Here is a 7500-nt window from a genome sequence, read left to right as displayed (position 1 = left end):
CTCTCTCAATAACATAAAGAAAACACAAAAAAATACAATTTCAAAAACACTCTCAACAAAAATGACAAAAGACTTGTTTATCGAATCCAAACACTCGAAAGGAGAATCCGCAATACTTTCTCCTCCTCACCTGCACTCAAAACATCCTATCTCTATGGTCGTGTTTCGCCTGTCCTTGGTGCAAGCACGGACTGGTAGGGCAGGGGAGAACGACAGCATAGTGACGCCATGCATGCATGACCTTTGCTTGCCTGCGAGTACAACGGAGCGCTGGAATTGTTCTCGAGTTGCAAAAGGCAATCGGCAAAAACCGGGTGTTTCAGGTGCGACGGAAACCCTCCTTGCATTGTCCTGTTGGAAGCCCCGTACGAGTGGACTGTGAGGATTATATTCCGACAGCAAAAAGGCGAGTAAGGTAATGGCGGTTGGGTGGGGTGGGGTGGGGTGGGGGGTTATAGTGAATAAAGTGAGATACATAATTAATCCATCAGAATCAGACCTCCGCAAAGAAAATTAAATTCTCCGAACTACATTACAAAGTTATTAAAATTCTCAGAATTTCGTTAGTAAAAAAGAAAGTTATCAGAGCTCCGTACATAAGGTAATAGGGATAACTTTCATAATCAATTCTCTCTATTTCAGGAAATAATAAAGGTGGAAAAGCATTTGAATTATAAATTTCCATTATTTTCAGGAGAATTGATGAGTGCGAATATATTGTTATCGTGTCTTATAAAATGCTTTATGAAGTTTTACTGCTAAAACTTCATACAGTCCATATCACTTTTTGACATATTTTATATCTACCAAACTCTTTTTCAAAGCGCAGTCATTAATTAGTATTCATAACCTCCCATTTTCATCAATAGGCCTACATACGGGAGTACATTCATCTAACTCCAAGTCTCCGTAGGCGCTACTGGGCAGAAGATTCTTAAAAAACAATGCCAAAATAATTCTCAACTGTTCTCAAATCACGGGATAGAGAGGGAAAAAGATAACACAAAATAAACAGCTTATTCCAAAAAAGCCAGAGGAAATTAGGTTCACATCTCACACGTCATAAACAACGAAAAGACAACTAAATAAAAGCACCATTATGCCCACCAGATGATGCAACAGGATATCATATGCATGCTATTCCAATGCAACAAAGTGGATCCCCGTCAAAGGAGAGATTCTTTGGGTCTTAGAAGTTTGTAAAGAACAGAGGTTGGGTATTACTTTGAACCAGCGTGGGAGGTTTCTGTTCCTTAGAATATCTATGTCATTTCTTTGACAAATTCTAGGTTACGCTCATAGTTCTCATGTTACTATCATCAGCTTTGGTTTTTATCACTATTGTTATTGTGATTATCATTATTATTACGTCATTATCATAATCATTATTGTTGTTGTTACTATTAATCCTAGCATTGTTATTATTATTGTTATCATTATCATCATCCTTTGTCATCAATATTATGATGACAATTACCTTCAACACCGCTATTATCATCAACCATTCTTATAATCATTCAATTAACATCATCAACATTTTACCATGATACTACAAGTACATGATTATCACAGATATGAAAACTTCGTAAAGAAATAGAAATTGTGAGAACTGTACATTAAGAAAATTAGGTTATGAAAATTCCGTAAACAAATTTATCTGAACTCCATAAGGAAAATAAACTTATCAAAACTCTACAAAGAAAATGAAGTTGTCAGAACTCCAGACAGAAAAAACATCAGTACCAAAACTTCGTGAAGAGGAGGAAGTTATCAAAACTCCACAAAGAATAGGAAGTTATTAGCACTCCCGAAGGAAAAAGAAAAGAAAAAAATATATATGAAAACTCGACAAAGAAAATCATAGCCCCTTAATTAAAGAAAATGAAGTTATCACCAGAACTCCACAAAAGAAAACCAACCTCCCAGAACTTCGCAAAGTAGTTACCCAAATCCAAAACGGAAAGGAAGTTTACCAGAGCAACTTCAGACACAAAAATGCTTTCAGAACCACTCTCTTCGAACCACAGAAGGAGTAACGCAAAATAAAGTGAAAGCGTAAGTCACATGATAGCGAGAGGTCATAATTAGGACATTTTTTCCTCCTTTTTTTAAAATCTTTGTAAACTGTCAACAAATTTCCCGCATCCCCTTTATATTCTAATATAATTGGATCATATGTATTTATCTTTTTTTTAATAATCACATAACTATTTTATTCTAGCAAGTTCCCACCACCTCGTTCGTTTCTCTCGCTCGCGCCGTTAATTAAACACATACATACATACACTAAGTTCATGACCAAACCTCTTCATACACATCCTACAATCCTCCTTAATCCCCCACACTTACATCACACCCAAACACACACCCACGTCACTTATTTCCCACTCACTACTACGCATCTCATCACATCATCATGTTAAACCGGTCACTGGAACCATGGCATCATGAGACACGTGGGGTGTGTATAAGAGTTTTCTCGTTCTTATAAATATATTCGTTCTGGTGCTTCTCTGTTCTTTGATTTTATGGTATGTGACTGGGGTGTATGATGTGGGAACTGTGTTGATGGTTTGTTAAGTTGGTATAGTTGGAAAAGATGTGTTTTTTTTGGTTAATTCTTGTTGAAGTGTCCGGGGTATCTGTAAAAGTTGGGTTTCTTGTGTGGATATATAATCGTTAGGATTTTTCTAGATATTTCTTAGTACTATCTGTTAAATAAGCATCTCTATATCTTCTCTGGTTAATTGAGTGATGTTAGAATGCACGACGAAATACAAATTAAAATGCAAAATCCCTGAAAATCATAAAATATTACGTTGCTCATTCTTAACTTACCCGAAGCAGGTTCTCTACGGATTCCACTATTCGCACTTTCGTTTATCCATATTAATTCACTAGCTTTTTAATACTATAGTTACTTTTTTCCAATTACTTTAACGTGTCTAAAAATACACTCGGACTGTTACTCACGTGTGATAATAATTTTCTATAACTTGTTTAATAACATTTATTCATTTCACAGATACTCATAAAAAGCAAAGTGATAAATGAAACACCAGACACAGGAGAGCGCAAGAGCTGTATCTTATCCCTTCCACAGCATGTGTGTTACTGAGGCAAGCGGTCATTGTACCCCAACCTATCAGCTGCTCGGTTGCTACTTAGCCATTTTCTAGCGTTACACCTGCAGCTATTCCTCGGCTGAACCTTACCATGCATGACGTTATCATTTCGCCATGCGTAAAAATGGATTGGGTGTGTGGAGATCCTTTTCCAACCTTAATGCAGTTTAAGAAGTGAGAATCGTTAATATTTTTGCCAGATACTAACTTTCACTACACCTAGAGCCGGTTGTGTTACCACCTAGCAGGATAATTTCTGTATTAATATAACCTACAAATCGTCCGTTACAGTGAGTTTGTAAATCCTAACAACTTTCATTGACTCAGTTGCACAAGCGGGAAGATCGGTCTCTGTTACAAGATGCACAAACAGAACACCGGACACACACAAACAGAATTTATAGCCCCTATGGTGATGCCATATAGTACCCGAATTCGCATCCCGCCGTCTAACCTTTTTTTTTCTAATGTAACCCACATATATACAAATATAGTAATGAATAGCATAAAGATGCATTCTTGTCGAGTTATTGATTGGTCCGAAAGAGCATGCCGTTTGCTCTCGGGTCGCATTGCTCGATTCAAGATTCGTCTGCTAACAGGGTCAGACGGCTGTGCCATAATGGATATGCAATGCTCAACTTTCTACCACTAGCCTTAGTCGTGCCGGCACCGTTAATGCTTTGGCACCGTGCGCAGTGCATCTCATGGCGACACCTTACACTGACTACCTCACTCATACCATATCATATCGCCTCTCGTACAACTCCGATTCCTTTATTACTCCCAAACAAATTATTAATCCGGTAAGACCCACGTCAAAAAAACTAACAGACGACCATTCCGCCAGATCGACCCAGTCTCCAGCACACGACCTTACACTCTGGCTTCACAGCAAGAGGAGCCGAGTACTGGAACTTCAATTGGGGACATTGCTGTCTTCAATTCGAGTGAGAGTCCTTTTGGCACCCGCATGGCGAGACCCGCGATGACTTGTGGAAGGCGTGGATGCATGATTTACATATGAAAAAAAAGATATTGGGGATCATTGAAAAAAAGTTATTGGGGATCATTGAAAAAAAGATATTGGGGATCATTGAAAAAAAGTTATTGGGGATCATTGAAAAAAAGTTATTGGGGATCTAATGTTTCTGAATCATTAGATGGATAGATAGACGATATATACAAAAAAAATCATCATTTCAAATACATAAGGATGTGGATGGATTGATAATGGATATAACCAACAAAAAAAGTAACACGAGAAGCTTCAAACCACGCACATAATTCGGTTAATAATATTGCAATTATCCGAATGAAACAAAACAGCTCGTATCATCACAGTCTTCTGATTCTTTATACACTTAAGCTTCGCCCTACTGAAGCCTGGCAGCACTTGAGACTCAACACCGTGCCACTTAGAGCTCTATTAAGCCATGACTATAACACGCAGGGAAATCTCAAATCAGTGACTGCATTTCGAGTGGAAACCGGTCATTCAAACATGTGAATTGTGTAGTTCAACCCGCAATGAAAACCGAGTGAATGTTGAATGATAAGGAAATTGATAAGGAAATCGGTGGCCTAACTGTTTAAGAAAAAAAAAAAAAAAAAAAAAAAAAAAAAAAAAAAAAAAAAAAAAAAAAAAATATATATATATATATATATATATATATTTATATATATATACATATATATATATATTATATATTGACTAGGATTATTTAACGTACCTTCATCCTCTCTGAAAATCCTTTACGAACACATGATTTTTATATAATACTTATTACATTATATACTTAAGTCTCATGGAGCACAACATAATTTAGGGATAGTCGCAGATGATTTTCTTTTTAACAGGGAGCGAATCTTTGCGGAGAAGGTAGATTGTGAGTGAAATACATGGGTTGATTATGTTTAAAATAATACGCCTGGTTGTGATTCTATGTTATAAGTGATTCTCTTTATGTAGCTATTGCCATTTACATTTAAATTTCTTATATCTTCTGAATTATACATACTTACATAGTTATATGTATATATATATATATATATATATATATATATATACATATATATATATATATATATATATATATATATATATATATATATATATATATATCAACTCTCCTTCGGACGTCCTACAGTTAAACCTGTAAACTCAGTCAATCCTTTTGGTGCAACGTTCCCCTCTACTCTTTCCCGGAAGCTTACATACTGCTTCATCAACTTTCCATAAATCATTCTCCTCTTTCCCTTTCCCCCTTGGACCGGCGCCAATTAAGTGCGCCAATTTGGCTTTTGCTGTTGGCCAGTTCAGTAAGAAAAAAATACACACGCACATACACGCATACATACATACACACGTACACACACACACACACACACACACACACACACATATATATATATATATATATATATATATATATATATTATATATATATATATATATATATGTATATACATATATGTATACACACACACACACACACACATATATATATATATATATATATATATATATATATATATATATATGTATATATATACATATATATTTATATATATGTATATATATATATATATATATATATATACATATGTATATATATATATATATATATATATATATATATATATATATGTATATATATATATATAAGGAGAGAGAGATAGAAAGAGAGAGAGAGAGAGAGAGAGAGAGAGAAATAGACAGATATGTATAAGTTAATACTTATATGGATATATATATATATATATATATATATATATATATATATATATTGAAACTTAGAAGTCAGGTTGTATGGGCATCGCAATAGCCTAGAATATTGAATCTGTTGTTAACTCAAAAAGAAGTTAAAAACATAGCAGTTTATTCAAACACCTTTACCTAAAACCTCAGTGTTAAAGAACGGCGAAGCGATCCATGAAAGAAAATTAAAAAATCTTAGGGTGGAAGTATCCTTTGAAATCCATACCCAATCATCCCGAGTAATCAGAGGCACAGCTGGCAATCGCATCAATAGATAATGAATCAAGGTTATGGCATGTGCTTACAAGTGTGGAAGCAATCGAGTACTGAGTGGTTGGCCGCGCGCTGTCTTCAGGTTCTTTCCCGCCAAAATTCAATGAGTCACTTCTTTTGTTTCTTTCCTCGTGGCTATGGTAGATTTTCTTTTCTTTTTTATTAATCGAGCGCTTCACCTCTAACATTGAGATTTTGAATAAAGGTGTTTGAATAGCTTCCATGTTTTCTTTAACCTTTTTTTTCTTTGAGTTAGTGACAGGAAAGTGTTTGAGATTCGGAGATGTTTTACAGCATCCTTCTCTGTTATTGAGATGCTGTCTGTACATCTTGAATTCTTCTGTGTTTTGGTCGTGTTTTGCGAGTTAATGTTGTATGTTTCCTTGCACTGGCAACACAGAACAACAAAAGATATTATTTTGTCTGAAAGTTTGGACCTGAACGAAGGGTTTTCCGACACAGAATCCGAAAATGACATCCATTTACCGCCATTACGCCAAGGTGTTAATATACTGAATCCAAATAATTTTGCGGTCTTTCACAAATGCAGCTTATTGGGAACAAGATATTGCATACAAAAATAATTGAATATTGTTTTTTTTTCATCAAAACAAAAATGTTTTAAACTTCTAATGAAGAATTACACATTGTTTATGCCCAAATTCCCATAAATGTGCGCTTGGGTGATTTTCTCAAGAGCTGAACATCAGGAAGACCACGAGTCAAGTTCCAGAAATTGTCCGCTATCATATGCAACTCCCATCTCCCGTGATACTTTCGTTCCATCATTTTATATGTCCTGATGGAAACGTTTTCCTTGCTTTGTCACTCGTGTCACCCAAATTTGAAAGGAACTTATTAAATTGACTGTGGAAATGGTGCCGCTTTATGGTCCTTTTTGCTCCCAACTGTTAGAAGTTCACCAGCAAGTTGTTCACTATTTCGAGTGAAAAAAATTCTCACCTTTACCTGGAGCTTTTACAAACTGCTTCATAATGCCAAACTAGATATGAAGTGGAGGTAGGATAATCTTCCCGGTTGGACTAAAGGATCTTCAACCACTTAGCCCACTGGGTTTTTTTTTTCCTGGCTCTACTGTTCCATATCCATAATAAAACACGGATATTTGGTGTATTAATTTCCCTCTGGAGAAAATTTATCATCTCCAAGGCTATGTATATAAGCTACTGATGACTTGTATTTTAATCCAGAACTGCTTTCACAGCTTCGTATTTCTCTGTTAGTAGTACTGAGTGGGCAATTGGAACAGGAGATTGTATATTTCCTGTATATATGAAATATCAATAAAAAATATTGATCCCTTGCATTAATTTTGCTGAT

The 7500-nt window shown here is 35.4% G+C and overlaps 1 protein-coding gene across 1 annotated transcript in view; it reads right to left on the bottom strand.

Moving 5' to 3' along the window:
* The window catches only part of LOC122258542 (major facilitator superfamily domain-containing protein 6), a 106297-nt gene extending 103182 nt beyond the window's left edge, over nt 1-3115 (bottom strand). Inside the window, exon 1 of the mRNA XM_086532210.1 lies at nt 2839-3115. The gene's annotated coding sequence lies outside the window, so the exon portion shown is untranslated. The remainder of the gene's footprint in view (nt 1-2838) is intronic.
* Nucleotides 3116-7500: the final 4385 nt, after the last annotated feature.

Source organism: Penaeus japonicus, unplaced genomic scaffold, assembly GCF_977035675.1.
Source record: "Penaeus japonicus unplaced genomic scaffold, GWHDUDI00000001_assembly GWHDUDI00000037, whole genome shotgun sequence".
Lineage (NCBI taxonomy): Eukaryota > Metazoa > Arthropoda > Malacostraca > Decapoda > Penaeidae > Penaeus > Penaeus japonicus.
Note: the sequence above shows the minus strand (reverse complement) of the source record. Positions and strands in the feature narration are given on the sequence as shown.